At 42.7% G+C, this 18917-nt stretch overlaps 1 protein-coding gene across 47 annotated transcripts in view; it reads left to right on the top strand.

Moving 5' to 3' along the window:
• The first annotated feature begins 3846 nt into the window (after nucleotides 1–3846).
• The window catches only part of R3HDM2 (R3H domain containing 2), a 164875-nt gene continuing 149804 nt past the window's right edge, over nucleotides 3847–18917 (top strand). For 9 of the 47 annotated variants that reach the window (XM_082741911.1, XM_082741898.1, XM_082741909.1 and 6 more), the window contains exon 1: nucleotides 3892–4228. The gene's annotated coding sequence lies outside the window, so the exon portion shown is untranslated. Of the gene's footprint in view, nucleotides 4229–18917 lie in introns of all 47 variants that reach the window. The other 38 variants (XM_082741912.1, XM_082741885.1, XM_082741901.1 and 35 more) reach the window with 12 other exon arrangements.

Below are 18917 nucleotides of genomic sequence, written 5' to 3'. Positions count from 1 at the left end.
GCAGTCAAACATCTGACTTGGGAGATGAAGCTGGTAACAGGTAGAACTTGGCAGAAGGCTCCATCACATAGTCAGTGAAAGTACAGAGTGGGGGATGTGAGTTGTTTAGTTTGGGGAAAGAAATGTCCCTGGGCCAATGTTGGGAGACATTGGGTTACCCAGGTAAGCTGCCGGGCCTGGGGACAAAGGTTAGAGATGAAATTCCTCTTCAGATCAAAGGCCTTGCTGGGAAGCCTGGAGGTAAAGGGAGAGATGAGAGGTTTTAAGACAGAGTGTTAAAGAGTGACTCTCAAACAAGAGGGGTCCTTGGCAGGGCACTTTATGTCATTGTCATGCAGATAGTTGAGAGTTTCATTTCCCTCTGCCAGGTACTTTTCAAAGTCTCACTGCTCCCTTTCTTCCTCCCAGAGGCTCATAATGCAGACTCCTTTGTTAACCAACACCTCCTCCCCCCCAAACCCCACTCCACTCGGCTCAAAAGTAGCCAGTATGAAGGCTAAGGGAAAGGAAGATAAGTGTTCTAAGCCTGGTCTTCTGCTTCCTCAGAGGGAAGTCTGAAGGAGGGAAAGGGACTTGAGAGCTAGATTTGCTCACCCTTTGGGGATTCTTCTACTTAGGAAAAGAAATTTTGAGATTTCTCAGAATCCCTGGTTTTTCAAAGGTCCTCACCAGTGGCTTTTCAGGGAAGGGCCTGGGCTCTCATAGCAGGGATGGTGGGTGGAGTTAGGAGGATAGTTCTTTCTTTTTTTTTTTTTTTTAAGACTTTATTTATTTATTTTTAAAGATTTTATTTATTTATTTGACAGACAGAGATCACAAGTAGGCAGAGAGAGAGAGAGAGAGAAGGGGAAGCAGGCTTCCAGCTGAGCAGAGAGTCTGATGAGGGGTTCAATCCCAGGACCCGGGGATCATGACCTGAGCCTAAAGCAGAGGCTTAACCCACTGAGCCACTCAGGTGCCCCAGGAGGATAGGTTTTTATTTTATTTTATTTTTTTAAGATTTCATTTATTCATTTAACAGGCAGAGGTCACAAGCAGGTGGAGAGGCAGGCAGAGAGAGGCGGGGGTGGGGGGGGGGGAGGAAGCAGGCTCCCCGCTGAGCAGAGAGCCCGATGCGGGGCTCGATCCCAGGAACCCGGGACCACGACCCGAGCCAAAAGCAGAGGCCCTAACCCACTGAGCCACCCAGGCGCCCCGAGGATAGGTTTTTAAATCAGATGACCTTGGTCAGAATTCTATCTCTTTCTTCTTATCAGCTGTGTGACTCTAGGCAAGTTACTTGACCTCTCGTGCTTTCATTTCTTCATTGGAGAAATAGTAAAAATGATTGCCCATGATTACAAAATCCAAAAAACCCCCATAGTCCACTTTGTTTTTTTGTAACTCTCATGGTGACCTGAACAGAGGGGAGGTTATCTATGATCTTTTAAAAAATTGTACTGAGACTATTTACACATTTTTATTCCAGAGATACAAATTATTTGATTATGGGATACCCCTGGAGGTATTATAAAATATACAGTATGTGTATCATTTTACCTTTCTAAAACTTGGGATTTTCTGAATTCTGAAATTTGGCTGGCCCGATGGACTTTGAATATGGGATTATAGATCTGTAATGATTATTTCACAGTTTTGAGATTTAAATAATTTTGTAAAGCACTGACAATGACTGGCACAGAGCACGGGCTTAACAAAAGTTTATTATTTCTGGGGCACCTGGGTGGCTCAGTGGGTTAAGCCTCTGCCTTCTGCTCAGGTCATGATCTCAGGGTCCTAGGATGGAGCCCCACATGGGGCTGTTTGCTCAGCAGGGAGCCTGATTCCCCCTCCCCCTCTGCCAGCCTCTCTGCCTACTTGTGATTTCTCTCTGTAACAAATAAATAAAATCTAAAAAAAAAAAAAAAAAAGCTTATTATTTCTGCTACACAGGTTTGCTTGTGGGCCAGAGTACCTCCACCAGTATTTGCCCTTCTGGACTCTTCCTTCCTAGATGCCATGCCCACAATTTCTGTCTGCAGTGCAATCACTTAGCCGGCCATCTTTGTTGCTTATATTATTATATTCCTAGCATATTCCTATAGATCTATATTCCTATAGATCAGTGCCTGATCTATAATATAAGTGTTTAAAAGTGTGGGAATCCGGGGCGCCTGGATGGCTCAGGTCATGAACTCAGAGTCCTGGGATCGAGCCCCACATCGGGCTCTCTGCTCAGCAGGGAGCCTGCTTCCTCCTCTCTCTCTGCCTGCCTCTCTGCCTGCTTGTGATCTCTCTCAAATAAATAAATAAAATCTTAAAAAAAAAATAAAGAGCATTTCACTAAAGTAAAAATTTACTGATTAAAAAAAAAAAAGTGTGGGAATCCTCTCTCCCCCATTCTATTGAGAATTTACTGACATACATCACCATGTATATTTAAGGCACACAGCATGTAACTTCTCCGTAGCTTACTCAGTCTCCCTTTTTTTTTTTAAAGATTTTATTTATTTATTTGACAGAGAGAAATCACAAGTACACTGAGAGGCAGGCAGAGAGAGAGAGAGAAGGAAGCAGGCTCCCTGCTGAGCAGAGAGCCCGATGCGGGACTCGATCCCAGGACCCTGAGATCATGACCTGAGCCGAAGGCAGCGGCTTAACCCACTGAGCCACCCAGGCACCCCTTACTCAGTCTCCCTTACCTCTAACAACCAATTGCTCCTTGTTTCCACAGCACATTGAACATATCTCTATTTATAGCACTTACATTGTACTGTAATTATTTATTTTTTTGCCTGTAGTTCTTGCAACATAGCAAATATTTAATAGCCAAATTCTATCAACGTAAGACTACAGTGCTTCTTTGAGGGAGGCAGTGAGTAAATGATCCAAATACATCTGGTCAATAACTAAATTGATTCTGCCTAGAACGGACAGACCGGGGAAGTTGCAAACTCAAGTGACTCTTAAGGAAAAGAACTAGATCTTGGAAGGAGTTGGCAAGTGATTTTTTTTTTTTTTTAAGATTTTATTTATTTATCAGAGAGAGAGAGAGAGGGAGAGCGAGCACAGGCAGACAGAATGGCAGGCAGAGGCAGAGGGAGAAGCAGGCTCCCCGCCGAGCAAGGAGCCCGATGTGGGACTCGATCCCAAGACGCTGGAACCATGACCTGAGCCGAAGGCAGCTGCAGCTGCCCAACCAACTGAGCCACCCAGGTGTCCCGCAAGTGATTTTATTTTATTTTTTTTAAAGATTATTTATTTATTTATTTGAGAGAGAAACAGTGAGAGAGATCATGAGTGAGGAGAAGGTCAGAGAGAGAAGCAGACTCCCCGTGGAGCTGGGAGCCTGATGTGGGACTCGATCCTGGGACTCCAGGATCATGACCTGAGCCGAAGGCAGTCGTCCAACCAACTGAGCCACCCAGGCGTCCCCCGCAAGTGATTTTAATAAGATGGACTTAAACCTGCTTTTTATAGAATTAAATTTTTACATCTGGAAAAATGGACATCCACCTAACCACATGATCTTTGTCCAATTATACTACAAATATTTATTACAGGAGTTACCGTTCTGCGTGTAAGGCTATTTTGAAAGTGCTCTGTAAACTGAAATTACTCTATAGTAATTAGTATTATGTTTAAATCTTGGGTGACTCTGACAGGCCTGATGGACTTAAGGGGGACTGAGGGGATCGCAGTGGATCAGGGTTGCTGGCTTGAGGCACAGGTAACGCGGAGGGAGCGACAGAGGGAGCGAGACATATAGAGTGTGGTGGCCGGTGCAAGTGCGCGGGGGAGGAGAACGTGTGGGTAGTCGGAGCGAGTGCGTGCCTAGATAGGGGGCGTCTGCAGCAGCCGAGAGAGACAGAGGAAGCAGAGACGCGCGGGGCGCAGGACGCGCTGACGACTACGCCGGACGTGGTGACGTAGCGCGCAGGCCGCAGCGGGGGGCGGACTCAGGGCCTTTCTTCCCCTTCTGATTTTCCCCCTCCCCCCTTTTCTCCCTTTCCGGGTTTGGTTCCCCCCTTTTTTCCCCCTCTCCCCCTTCCTTCCCAAGCCCCTTTCCCCTCCCCCGCCCCAGTCCCCCCTGCTCCCCCGCCTGGGTCCGGGGGAAACCCCCGCCGAGAAGAGCCCGCCCCCAGAAGCGCGCCGCCGCGGGCCGTCGGGGCCGAGCCGTAGCCGAGCGGCCGTGGGCCCGGGCGGCGGGCGGAGACGCGGGCGCCGTCCCCGCTACGGCCCGCGTTAGGTGAGGCCACCTCCCGGCCAAGGGGGCGGGCGGCGCGGGCGGCCCGTGGGGAGGGGGCGTGGCGGCCGCGCGGGCTGGCGGGCGGCGGCCCCCAGACCCGGGTTCCTCGCGCTGGAGCTACCCGGGCCTGGGGATAGTGGGTCAGGGCCGGAACCCACCGTGAAGGACGGCCCCGAGGCCCGAGACGCCTCGAGTGTGTGCGGGGAGCGCAGGCGAGAAGCGGGGGAGTGGGGGCACGGGACAGAGGGCGGGGGGGCTGGCGCCACCTGTGGCCTGTGTGGTGGGACCTAAGAACTGTTGAGCTCTTGTAGTGCTTGGGGGTGACTAGCTCCATGTGTTTCTTGGGTTTCCGTTTACCTTGGAGCCCTGGAAAAACGGAGGGAAACGTGTTGAAGCGTTTCAAGTCGTGCTGGGATCCGAGTTGGAACATACAGGGAGATGTTTCTGGAGCTTAAAAGTTGGGCCTACATTAGGCTCATAACTTACACTTGAGCCTTTTAAAACTCTTACTTATTTTGGTGACTCCGCAGAATAATTATTCGTTCACTCAGTGAATTGTTCTTGGATAATGATGACACATGTTTTCCAGGTTTATTGAGAAGTAGTTGGCATACATTACTGTTTATGTTTCAGGCACACAGCATGATGGTTTGATTTACATATTTTGTAAAATGATTGTTGAAATAGGTTCAGCTAATATCCATCGTTCTTGTATAGAAACAAAAAGAAAAAAAAATGTCTGTGTGATGAGAACTCAGGAGTTATTCTATCAACTTTCCTATAAATCACATAGCAGTGGCAACCCATAGTCATCATGTTGTACATTACATCCCTCCTACTTACTTATAACAAAATTTGTGCCTTTTGTTCACCTTCCTGCAGTTCCCCCTTACCTTACCCTCTGCCTCTGGTAAGGACAAGTCTGATCTCTTTTTCTATGAGCATGGTGTTTGTTTTTTCATTTGTTTATTTAGATGCCACACATAAGTGATATTGTATACTGTTTGTCTTTCTCTGACTTACATGCCTTCCAGGCCTATCCATGTTGTCACAAATGGTAGAATTTCCTCCTTTTTTATTGCTGACTAATATTCCATTATATGTGTGTTTTATATGTATCCACACACACACACACCCCACAACTTTATCCATTCATTCATCCATGGACATTTAGGTTGTTTTCCTGTCTTTGCCAACGACAGTAATGCTGTTATAAGCGTGGGTGTTCAGATCGCTTTCGGAGTCGTGTTTTGTTGGTGTGGGAAAATTTAAATTCAGATCCCAGTTGGATGAATGTTCTTGTATAAATCTTTTTCAAATAGACTTAACTGAAATAGAGAAGCCTGAGTTCTGTCTGATGTTGGTGGTCACATGGAGACTGGGGAAGAAGGAGGTGACGGGTTCTACTTCTGGAATATTACACATTCCTAGCATTTTATTGTATTTTTGGATAGTCAAATTGGCACTTGAATTAGTTGTTAGTGGCTCCTCTTTATTCTCATGCTCCCTGCCTCCCCCATTTCCTTTCTCCAATATTTCCTTTTTCCCCCTTTGTGGAAGCTTCAAGATAAAAATGACTTAAATAGGGTGCCAGGTGGTAGGTTAGGTTAATTAGGTTCACTTTTTAGTTGTATTTTTCTTCCCCCATTGCTGTTTACCATAGGGTTGAGAGGACAGAGAATCTTTGTGAAATGTCTGATGAACTGTCAGCAAAAGTTAAATTTCAGAGTTGCAGTTCCAGCTGTCTTTGCATCTACTGTGGATCTATATTGTAGATCTCTACAATTTATTTATTTTAAAGATTTTATTTATTTATTTAGGGAGAGAGAGAGCATGAGCCAGGGGGAGGAGCAGAGGGAGAGAGAGAAAAGCAGCAATCCCCATTGAGTAGGGAGCCTGATCCACTGTGGGGCTCATGCATTGCAGGTCTCCATCCCAGGACCCTGAGATCATGACCTGAGCCAAAGGCAGATACTAAACCGACTGAGACACCCAGGCACCCCAATACCACAATTTAAAGCAAATATTTTAAAAACTTGTGTATGTAAAAATAGGGTGCCTGATATTTTTTAATGGAAAAGAGTCTGAAGGGGAAATAGCTTCCTTGCTTTTTCAGAACAAAAACCAGACTTTACAATTGCCTTCAAAGCCCTAGATCTGTAACACCCTTTCCTCCTCAACATACTCCTATGATCTCCTAGCCCTTCCTTGAGCATACCAGGCTCACTTCTGCCTCAGGGACTATGCATTTACTCCCCAGATCTTCCTGGATTACTTTTTCATTATAAAAACGCATAACTTTGTCCCCTCATCTCTTTCAGTTCTTTATTCAACTGTCACTCAAACAGTGACATTTCCTTGGTTATTTAAATCGCAACCCCCCCTTTACATAATTCTCTATCCTACTTTTCTGCTTTATTTTTTTCCTTACCCTTAGCAACCTATAACATACCTATGTTTGGTGTCCCCCACTAGAAAGTAAGCCTAATGAGAATAAATAGGCTTGTTTGTTAATTGCTATGTCCTCAGCACTTAGCATAGAAGTTGCCATGCATTAGATGCTCAGCAGTTTTCTCCTTGTTATGAATTTTTGGTCATTATTGGTTGTCCTTGTAAGTGCGGAATGAATTATCACTAAGATTTTATGAGGTACTCATTGGAAAAATTTGAGATTCTTTTTCTGTCATTTTTTGCCACATTTCTCTTTTTGACAGAAGTCTTGTACTTTCATTTCATTGAAGAGAAGCACTTCTAAGGCAGAGGGGGTGAAGCACAGGGGATCTTTGGTGTTGGTGGTCCTAGACGAAGATTGTTTTAAACTCTCATGTGACTAGAATTTTTACCTCCTGCATCAGGCCCTTCCCTTGATGTGTGTTCATTTCCCTGATGAGACAGCTATTACCATCCTTACCTCTTTGGCCCCAAGGCACTGAACAGGCTAGTTCCCCTTTGAATTTTTCAGAGACTGAAGATGTTAATATTTACAGTGTGGGCTGTATGGGTTATATTCCGCCCCCCCCCCCCATTCATGTGGAGCCAGTTGAGTTAAAAAAAACTATGAGAATAGCTTTCTCTAACAATGATGGAGTGGTTCATTCTGGGAACTTCTGATCCCCCCCCCCCACAATCCATTTGGGGGGGGCATTTTTAGCAACTAAATTCTGTATTAAGTCTGAGGAAAAAAGGAGCAGGCCTGCCTGAGTTCTGTGGATTATCCCTCATTTATTTTTTCCTTTCTCATTTCTTGGTTGGTGTATTTGTTACCTTTGTTGACCTTTTGGCTAGAGTCGCCTAGATGAGGTTTCTCTTTGTGGCAGTCCTGGCCACTGTTCTCCAGCTTAGGAAGGTAAGGGTGTGAGATAGGGGTTTTAACACTTTGTGGAAATGCTGGTGGCAAAGCCTTAAGTTTTTCGTTAAACCTTTGCCAGGACATTGAAAGCTGCCAGGGCAATGAGAGAACAGTTTGTGGGAGGGTGGAAAAATTGGGGATCTTGTATCTGTTGGAGTGGATGTGGTTCTGATATTAGTGTAAAGAAGTGACAAAATCAGAGATATATTAGTAGTTCTTATTTTGTGAATAATTTCTGACGTAATATGGGTAGATTGATAAATACTTCTATTAAACTTCTGTTGTCCCCTTTTATTTTTTTATTAAGAGTAGATTTTTTTTTTTTAAGATTTTATATATTTATTTGACAGACAGGTAGGCAGAGAGGCAGGCGAGGTGCGGGGGGGAAGCAGGCTCCCCGAGGAGCAGAGAGCCCCATGTGTGGGGCTTGATCCCAGGACTCTGGGATCATGACCTGAGCAGAAGGCAGAGGCTTTAACCCACTGAGCCAGCCAGGCACTCCTGTTGTCCCCTTTTAAATCCTTTCTCACAATTTCTAGGAAGTCTTTCTCATGCTCCAGAGATACTTAAACCACATTCTCACCTCTGATAGATAAACCTGAATACTGACAAAATTACTACAAAGTGTAGGTAATGATTTCTGAATGATGCAGTGCTTATTCCTGTGCCAGATCTTTTCATGAACTCAAGGAAAGTTTTCAGGAAAAAGCGTATTTTGAAGAAGGGATTAAAAAGTGTTGCCTTTTGGTTGCATGATTTCAGGAAGTTCAGGAGGAGAGAATTTTGTGAAACTGTATGCTGTTGTTTGTTTGTTTTTTAAGGATTCTCTGTGCCTCCTTGGATAAGGGACTCCGAGTGTCCTTGTGTGAAATGTGCTCCCAATTTGCAAGTAGGAAAAATAACTGGACTCATGACTTGAATGTGTGTGCATGAATACAGTTGGTGGGTCTAATTTTAGAGACCTTCATACACCATGGCCTCAGTATTTTCCTCCAGCTGTATCCTTACTCTCTGTGTAGAAAACATTTTGCTTAATAGTCTTTTAGTGGTTGGTTAACTTGTTCTTACCACGATTGCTAGTTTTATTTTATTTATTTTCGTTCTAAAGATTTATTTATTTATTTGAAAGAGAGAGCAAGAGCAAGAGAGAGAGAGAGAGAGCATGAGTGGGGTGAGGGGCAGCAGAAGACTCCAGGATCATGACCTGAGCTGAAGGCAGATACTTAACTGACTGAGCCATCTAGGTGCCCCCATGGTTGCTGATTTAGCAGTTTAGCACGTGTTCCATCTTTCCAGTGAAGTTTGTCCATTACTTCCTAGCTTTGAATTTATTTCTGAAAACAGAGATAGAAAAAATTTCTTTTTTCTTTTTTTTTTTTTTTAAAGATTTTATTTATTTGACAGAGAGAGATCACAAGTAGGTGGAGAGGCAGGCAGAGAGAGAGAGAGGAGAAAGCAGGCTCCCCACTGAGCAGAGAGCCCGATGTGGGGCTCGATCCCAGGACCCTGAGATTACGACCTGAGCCGAAGGCAGAGGCCCAACCCCACTGGGCCACCCAGGCGCCCCAGGAAAGATTTCTTAACCTTGATCTGTTTTAACTCCTTTCAGAGTTCCCTTAGATTTCCTTAGCATGTATCTGTTTTCTCCAACATTTAAAAGAAAATTGATGTTGGGGTGTCTGGGTGGCTCATTTGGTTAAGCCTCTGCCTTCAGCTCAGGTCATGATCCCAGGGTCCTGGGATCGAGCCCCATATTGGGCTCCCTGCTCAATGGGTGTTTCCCTGTCCCCCATGGTTGCTTGCTCTCTCAAATAAATAAAATCTTAAAAGAAAATTGATGTTAATTGGGGTGCCTGGGTGGCTCAGTCGGTTAAGCGACTGCCTTCAGCTCGGGTGATGATCCTGGAGTCCCGGGATCGAATCCCACATAGGCTCCCTGCTCGGCAGGGAGTCAGCTTCTCCCTCTGATCTTCCCCCTTCTCATGCTTTCTCTATTTCTCATTCTTGCTCTCTCTCAAATAAATAAAAAAAGCTTAAAAAAAAAAAAGAAAATCGATGTTAAAAGCTCTTAATTACAATAGTCTGTGTGATTTCATCATTTTCACTTGAGAAGTATGATAGGAAAGATTCTGGGATGCTTCCTAAATCCAGGTATTCTTTTGCTTTTCTTCAGGGTCTCTTGTGAGTTTTTCAGTTTGAGCCTATGCTGGGAAAGCTGTTTCTACTTTTCTAATTTTGAAAGTAAATTTCCCAGAGTACTTTCCTTTGCTTAAAAAAAAAAAAAAAGAACTTACCCAATTGGGAACCCCAGGAGAGATGAGAAAAAAGGTGCAAAATCCTCAGGTAGTCATGTCTCCAAAACACTTCTGGTATTTTTTAAGGACTCATTTTATTCTATTCCTCAGTTTGTTAACCGCAAAAGCATCAAAAATCTTTCATTCCTTTTAATTGCTTGCTTACTTGTTACACTCTGAGTTTTCTAAATTGTCAAAGAGTTTTGTTTTTCCTGGGAAACAATTTGCCGTCATTTTGGGGTATTTTTTTGGGAAAAAAGTGAAACTTGTTAAGTGTTCTGTAACCTTTCTTCCCTGAGACCAATGTTCTGATTCTTCTATTTTTCTGATTCTCCCATTTTTCTATAGCTGTTAATACTATGTACAGCTATTTTTTTTTTTCCCTATTGAATATCTCAAAAACTTCTTCAGGCAAGTTAAAAACTATAGTTTCGTCAAAGGTTCTCAGCTTAAGTCCTTATCCTATAGAGCTAGAATATAAGAATAAATGAAGCATTAGCAGGTTTTAAAAGAACGTAGTTTATTTATTTATTTATTTATTTGACACAGAGAGAGAGAGAGGTAACACAAGCAGGGGAAGTGGCAGAGGGAGAAGCAGGCTTCCCGCAGAGCAGGGAGCCCGATGCGGGGCTCGATCCCAGGACCCTGAGATCATGACCTGAGCTAAAGGCAGACACCCAACGACTGAGCCACCCAGGTGCCCTGAACACAGTTTATTTCTAATTGGTATTTATTAATTGTGAGTTGGTAGTGGGAGAAGAAAAGCTGGTCAAGTTTTGGTCAGCTATTTAGCTGTCTATTCCACCTATTCTATTTAGATTTTTTTAAAGATAATTTTGCTCTCGTTATTAGTCTTCTTTAAAACAAAAAACATTTTTTTTTAAAAGATTTTATTTGAGAGCGAGTGAGTGCAAGAGCAGGGGCTTAGTGTAGGGCAGAGGGAGAGGGAGAAGCATCCTCCCCACAAAGCAGAGAGCCCAATGCGGGGCTTCCTGGGATCATGACCTGAGCTTAAGGCAGATGCTCAGGCGGCTGAAGCACCTAAGTGCCCCTGTCGATACTAGTCTTCTCTGCAGTTCTTGTCTGATGTACAGAATACAGATAGACTGTTTTAAGTATATTAACTGGTTTGCTTTACCACTTTGTTATCTTTCTTGTGTGGTTGCTTTTGGCGTATTTTATGTTGATAATATTTGTGCTGCAGTATTTATTACTACTAATAATCAAAATCATATTCATACCTGCAAAGTACTTTCTCTTTCCTAAAAGCTCATTGGAATTAAAGTGGTGTCAACATTATATTAAATGACCAAATTTTCCAAGTTATATAGTTCATGTTTTTTCTGGGGGCAGTGTTTTGTTGCATATGTCAGTTGTAAGAATTTATGCATGGTTTTGGCATGTGATCAGCCTTATGGGCATCAGGTTATTCTTTGTCCTTTGGAGAACTAGTTGGATTAGACTTGTGAAAGCTTCTATAAGTTTCATAACAGAGAATTAGGAGGAAAGTAATCAAGGCAGTGACAATTGAAATTTAATAATTAATATATTTGAAATACAATTTTTCCCTATATTCACAAATTGTTCTTTTTACTAACTCTTCCCTTGTGATTCTTTGGGAAAAGGGAAGAAGAAAATCTAGGACAGTAATCAGCTGATAACTTCCAGGAAATAATGTGGGTAGGTAGCAGGTGAATATATACCTGCACAAGGAGTGGGCACTTACTGTTTCTAATGCTGTTGGTGGAGGTGGCTCCCAGCAGCCATCAAAATCAATGGGAAGAACATGGTAGACCTTATTCATCCTTTTTATCCTTATTTTATTCAGTTTTTTTGCAGCATTTGTGTTGACCCCCCTCTCTTGAAATTGAAACGTTTCAGTGACACTAATTTCTTTTCCACTTGGATTCCTGGCTCCTTTTCTCCTTTTCATTTCTTAGTGTGTGTTTTCCTTAAGATTTCAGTTGAATTCTGCCTCTCTCTCATTCTTTTTTTTTTTTTTTTTTTAAAGATTTTGTTTATTTATTTTACAGACAGAGGGAGAGATCACAAGCAGGCAGAGCAGCAGGCAGAAAGAGGGGGGAAGCAGGTTCCCCGCTGAGCAGAGAGCCCGATGCGGGGCTCGATCTCAGGACCCCGAGATCATGACCCGAGCCGAAGGCAGAGGCTTTAACCCACTGAGCCACCCAGACGCCCATGCCTCTCTCTCATTCTTAAACTTTATTTATTTTTTTAAAAAAAGATTTATTTATTTATTTTACAGAGAGAGAGAGAATGAGAGAGAGAGAATATATCACAAGTAGGCAGAGAGGCAGGCAGAAAGAGAGAGAGAAGCAGGCTCCCCGCCAAGCAGAGAGCCTGATGTGGGGCTCGATCCCAGGACCCTGGGATCATGGCCTGAGCCTAAGGTAGAGGCTCAACCCACTGAGCCACCCAGGCGCCCCTCTCATTCTTAAACTTTAATGGCGTAAACACTTCTTTGGAGAATTTGTTAAGAGTGTGGCTTACAAAAGTCTTCATGATCTGGCCCCGCTAACCTCTCTAACCTAACTTGTATTACACTTAACTGTTCTTACTACACTGTAGCCATAGTGGCTTTTTTCTGCCCCAAGGCCTTTGTACTTATAATTCCTTCTGCCTGAAATGTTATTCTCCCAGATCTTCACCTGCCTTACTTCTTATTTTTCAAGTCTTGACTCAGATGCTTCCTTCATAGATCTACCCTGACCACCTATACAAAATAATTAACCTCCCCCTTGTGCTTTATCACATTCTTCTGTTTATTATCTCCATAGCACTTACCACTGTCTTAAGTTATCTTGTTTGTTTTCTTGTCTGTAGTCTGCTTCACACCTAGAACTTAAGCCCTATGAGAACAGGGACCTCTTTTATTTGGTAACTGCTGTGTTTCTAAGGCCTAGAATAGTCACGCAGTACATGTATGTTGAATGAATGAAATGTGGATTCTTGGGTCTTATCTGCAGAAATTTTGGTGTAGTAGGTTTGGGATGGAATTCGTACTTTAGCAAACATTCCAAGTGTTTCTGATGTCTCTGGTCAGTTGTCTTGGATGACATTTAGAAAAACCTTGCTCTACACAGGCAGTCAGTCTCATAGACCCTGATGGCTTCATTTAGCATCTATTACTATAAGCTGACAACTTGTGAGTCTCTGTCTCCAGTTCTGATGTCTTGCCTGAGCTCTAGGCTCATTTCTTCAGTAGTCTCTTCAGTATCTCCATTTGATTGCCACCTAGTTTCCTAGATTCAGCATAACTAAAGCAAAAATACTTTTACCATGGAAATTTTTTCCTCGGAGTTCTTCTTTCCTGTAAATGATACCACCCAGGTGCATAAGCCAAGAAACCTCGGTGTTAGACTTGAGTCCTTACTCTTTAACACCCAGTAATTTTAAGTTATGTAGACTTTTTAATTTTTTATTTATTTTTTATTTTTAAAGATTTTATTTATTTATTTGACAGAGAGAAATCACAAGTAGATGGAGAGGCAGGCAGAGAGAGAGAGAGAGAAGCAGGTGATGTGGGACTTGATCCCAGAACCCTGAGATCAATGACCTGAGCCAAAGGCAGCGGCTTAACCCACTGAGCCGCCCAGGCGCCCCAAGTTATGTAGACTTTTAACCTCCTCACTCTGTCTTGAATCTTTCCATTTCTCTCCATCAGTGTCGCCACTTTCTTAGTTCAGGAGACCATTCTCTCTCATCCCAGAAACTGTGATGGGCTTTAACTGGCCTTCCTGTCCTAGTCTTGCTTTTCCTAATCTTTCATTTAGTTCTGTACCCTTCAGCTGAGAGAAGATTAAAATCTATTATTTTCTGCTGCTTATAACCTTTTAATGTCTTCTGTTTGCTCCCAGTACAGAGGTTGTTTTTTGTTTTGGTTTTTTTTAACCTGAGTGTTTTAACCTCATCTGCCTTATATTTTGCTGTCTTTCTTTTGCTTTCAGGCTTAGGCATCAGCTATAGATGAATTACTTGTTCTTTCACCCTCCCTGTTCTCTCACCTTGCTGCCTTGGCTAAAGCATTGTTTTCCCTGAATGCCTCTCTTCCCCAAAACAGCAAAAACAAAAACCTTCACTGGTTTGGGTATCATGTTCTGGAACCCTTTCAAGGCATCCTAAAGCTCTTATTTTGTCTGTGTGTTTTGAACCAGTTTCCATAATGCTGGGTTCTTTTTTGTCTTTACCTTACCATATTTCTCTCTTTGTATTCCATTCTGAGTTTCTGCTCACACTGAAGTTAAATTTGCTAGGATCGTGATCTCTCTTGTGCCAAAAGAGCTCTCTAAAACATGTGATTTTTGTCTTATTCCTTTACTAACTGCAAGGAAGAGAAGGAAAGAAAGAAACTAGATGATTTGAGGCATATGTTCTAGAGGTATATGTTCTAGATTGTGCTGTTACCAGTTGTTTTGCCTCTCTTCGTTAATGCCATTCCCAAGAGAACATTGTTTGAGTCTAGATTTGGACCAGAGCTATTCTAAGACCAGTAACTGAAACCCTGAGCTACATTTTTACCCTTTTAGCTAGTAACATCAAAGTTTTACCTTTCGTATTATCATATATCTTCAGCCTTATATTACTTACCCCCTTTCCAATCTTTTTATTTTCCCTTCAGAGTTACTTGGTTTAAAATTTATCTTTGTGTTTTACTCTCCATCCTGTCAGTATTTTTGTTTATGAAGCCAAAATAGGGTTTTATGCTTGCAGTATTTTTCCTTTATGGTAAGGCAGAAATATTTTTTCTTTCTTTTTGAAAGACTGTGATGGCTGAAAAATTATGTACATTTGACCAACAAGATAGGACTTTTTTATTTATCACAAGTAGGCAGAGAAGCAGGCAGAGAGAGAGGAGGAAGCAGGCTCCCCGCTGAGCAGAGAGCCCAATGCGATGTGGGGCTCCATCCCAGGACCCTGGGATCATGACCTGAGCTGAAGGCAGAGGCTTTAACCCACTGAGCCACCCAGGCGCCCCGAGATAGGACTATTGAAAGAACACAAATCTGTTTCATTTCTGTATAGGCTTTATGAGAAGTCAAATCAAAGCCACTGTTTAAAACTCTGAATTTTTAATCCTGTTTAAAGCTCTCTGACGCTTTTCTGAGTTTAATCTCAATAATTGGACTGAATCATTGTCTTTGTATGTAGAATGGAGTTGATAGTCTGCTTCCTTTTAGGGTAGAAGAAAACTTAACTTTTGGAGGTATCTCTTAAAGTTAGGTACAATAATTCTTTGTGATAGATCTGATGATTTAAAATGTGGACATTTCGGTTAAGCGTCTGCCTTCGGCACAGGTCATGATTTTACGGTCCTAGGATTGAGTGAGGCGTTGGGCTCCCTATTCCGAGGGAGTCTGCTTCTCCCTCTCCTCCTCGCTCATGTTCTCTCTCACTATCTGTCTGTTCAACTCTCTCAAATAAATAAATAACATCTTAAAAAAAAATATGGACACTTGAGACTGAAGCTCCATTTAATGGATTCTTAAGCTAGTTTCAGTATTTTACTTAAACTATATTTAGTTAATAATACAGGAAAGGGGGGTGCCTTGGTGGCCCAGTCAGTTAGGTGCTGCCTTTGGCTCAGGACATGATCCCAGGATCCTGGGATCAAGCCCCACATTGGGCTTCCTTGTCCATCAGGGAGTCTGCTCCTCTTTTTCTCTCTGACCCTCCCCCCTTCTCATGCTCTCAACATGCTTTCTCTCTCTCAAAATAATAAAAGGAAATCTTAACAATACAGAAGAGGGACAAAGAGGTATCTGTAGATATTGAGCACACTTTCCATGTAGCTGAGTTCTATTTATACCAGCTTGGTGGCCACAGTCAGCAAGCATAGCCTGTCTCATAGAAGGACAGTCTGTGTTAAACGTGATCAAATTACTAGGTTCTAAATAATGTTCTCCAGTGCTGTTAAGTAACACAACAGCATTGAAGTTAATGTTGGCTCTGAAAAATGCTGCTTTATTCCTGTGAGCTCTATTTTCTTCCTTTTTTCTCTTTGGAATTAACATTGCTTTCATAACTGCTTTTCTGTGTCTTGGTTGGGAAATGGCAGTTGTCTTTTCAGTTTAGTGGACTGGCTGGAAACAGACATAGGATCTATTCATAATGTGTTCTAGGCCACAAGATTCTGTTCTGTTTCATCTTATCCTTTATTGTTGACTTGTGTTTTGCTCAATGCCCACAGTAAAGGCATTCTGCCAAATGAGGTCCCCTGAAAAGATGGTAGATTTTCAGGGAGGAATTACAGAGAGGGGACACCCAGTTGGCTCAGTTGGTTGTATGTTTGCCTTTGGTTCAGGTTTGCTTTTTTCTATTCTTCTTCCTTATGCTCTCCTTCTCTTAATTTCTCTCTAAAAAAAAATCTTTTTTTTTTTTTTAAAGAATTTATTCATTTATTTGACAGAGATCACAAGTAGGCAGAGGCAGGCAGAGAGAGAGAGAGAGAGAGAGAGGAGGAAGCAGGCTCCCCACTGAGCAGAGAGCCCGACATGGGACTCGATCCCAGGACCCTGAGATCATGACCCAAGCCGAAGGCAGAGGCTTAACCCACTGAGCCACTCAGGTGCCCCTAAAATAAATCTTTAAAAATAAGAAAAAAAAAAAAAAAGAATTATGGGGAGAGGGGAGAAGGTAAAAAAAGAAGAAAAAAGAAAATAATTATAGGAACTCACTTGCCACTGTTTGACTTTACCAGCCCAGCTTTTTTCACTTAACACAGATTGAGTTCTTTTATTTAGGCTGCTTTGGAGTACTGCAAGCCTATCGTATAGTATTAATTTAGAAATAAGAAAACTTATCTGTTTATTATTGGTCTGTGTTTAAAGTAAGTGTCACTTACATGTTTTCTTCCTAGAATGGGTCTCTGTTAGAAGATCTTCTCTTAGCTTCTTGTTCTTCTGTATTTTTATAATAGAAAGAGGGATCTTCAAGTGAGGTTTATAGAACTGCTTCCAAATTCCTAATATCAAGAAAATTTATGAAAAGACCCAACTCATTAATTCACTCAGCTCTTTATTAAGTGCCCATTTGTTAGATATTGTGTTATATGCCAAAGAAACTTTAAAAAAAAAATAAGTGACATTGTCCTTATCCTTAAAGAGTTCATGTTTTATTATTCATTACAAAAAAATACAGTTAATCCTTGAACAACATGGGGGTTATGGGCCCACCCCTACTCCTCCCCCAGTAAAAAATCCAGGCTTGTTTGTTTCTTAAAGATTTTATTTATTTGAGAGAGAGAGAGGATGAACAGGGCGGGGTGGGAAGATGAGGGAGAAGCAGCCTCCCTGCTGAGCAAGGAGCCCAATGCAGGACTCCATTCCAGGTACCTGGGATCATGACCAGAGCTGAAAGCGGATGCTAAACCGACTGAGGCACTTGCAGGGTGACTGGGTGGCTCAGTGGGTTAAGCCTCTGCCTTCGGCTCAGGTCATGATCTCAGGGTCCTGGGATCGAACCCCACGTCGGGCTCTCCACTCAGCGGGGAGCCTGCTTCCCGCCCCTCCCAACCCCCTCCTGCCTCTCTGCCTACTTGTGATTTCTCTCTCTCTGTCAAATAAATGAACAAAATCTTTAAATAAAAAAATAAATCCAAGATCCCTTGTGACAAATTGGGAACTGGATTGCAAAATAGACTGGAATCAGGGAGTCCAGTTTAAGGGCAGTCAATATAATCTAAGTAAGATGTAAGCTCTGAAATGGTCCTGCAAGTCACAGGGATGGACAGATTCAAGAGAAATTTAGCAGGAAGAACCACTTAGAATTTGAGGGTGTGTGTGTGTGTGTGTACGCTCATGTGAGAGAAAGAGAGAGAGAGAGAGAGAATGAATAGTGCTGAGAGGGACGAGCTTTTGGATGACTCCTGGTTTTCTGGATTCCATACCAGGGTGGATGGTCATGTTATTGATGAGTTTGGGAATATAGAAAGTTGTGTGTTTGGAAATAAAGGTGAGGTGTTTGGTTCTAGGCTGGTTGAATTTGAAGTACCTATGGAACTACATAGGAAATGCCTGAAAGGATGTTGGGTGTATGAGGTTGGAATTGGAGAGAGAATTTGAGGCTGGAGAGACATTTGTGAATCAACAGTATATACGCTGTAGTTGAAGTAATGGATTGAGTCATCTGAGGTTCATTTTGAAACTGAAAAGTTGAAGCCTGAGGAAGGAGCCTTGAAGAACACTAATAGTTAAAGTTGTGACTAATGGCAGTGGAGTCTTGGAAGAAAATTAAGGAAGTGAGGAAGGTAAATGGACAACCAATAAAATATGTGGACAGGACCTTAGAGAAGAGAGTTTGAAGGCAGAGGGAGGAAATTATGTCAAGTGGGGTAGAAAGGTCAAGTGTGGTAAGGACAGAAAAGAACTTACTGGATTTGGCACTCAGGTCATTGGTGACATCAGTGAAAGTAGGGTCACTGGAGTGATGAAGGCGGAGACCAAATTGTATTGGGTTGAGTAATAAATAGGAGGTGAGGAAAATAAAGGCAAATAAGCCCTGTTTTTCTTTTCTTTTCTTTTCTTTTTTTAAAGATTTTATTTATTTATTTGACAGACAAGAGATCACAAGTAGGCAGAGAGGCAGGCAGAGAGAGAGAGGAGGAAGCAGGCTCCCTACTGAGCAGAGAGCCCGATGTGGGGCTCGATCCCAGGACTCTGGGATCATGACCTGAGCCGAAAGCAGAGGCTTTAACCCACTGAGCCACCCAGGCACCCCAAGCCCTGTTTTTCAAGATCATAACAAAAAGGTGGAGACACGGGGCGCCTGGGTAGCTCAGTGGGTTGGACCTCTGCCTTTGGCTCAGGTTATGATCTCAGGGTCCTGGGATCGAGCCCCGCATTGGGCTCTCTGCTCAGTGGGGAGCCTGCTTCCTCCTCTCTTTCTACCTGCCTTTCTGCCTACTTGTGATCTCCCTGTCAAATAAATAAATAAAATCTTAAAAAAAAAAAAAAGAGGTGGAGACAGAGGATAGTACTGAGGGATTGTGGGGTTCAAGGAAGAGTTTTTTTAAGATGAGAGACTTGATCAT

The sequence above is a fragment of the Mustela nivalis genome (assembly GCF_964662115.1).
Source record: "Mustela nivalis genome assembly, chromosome: 7".
In the NCBI taxonomy this organism is placed as follows: domain Eukaryota; kingdom Metazoa; phylum Chordata; class Mammalia; order Carnivora; family Mustelidae; genus Mustela; species Mustela nivalis.
Note: the sequence above shows the minus strand (reverse complement) of the source record. Positions and strands in the feature narration are given on the sequence as shown.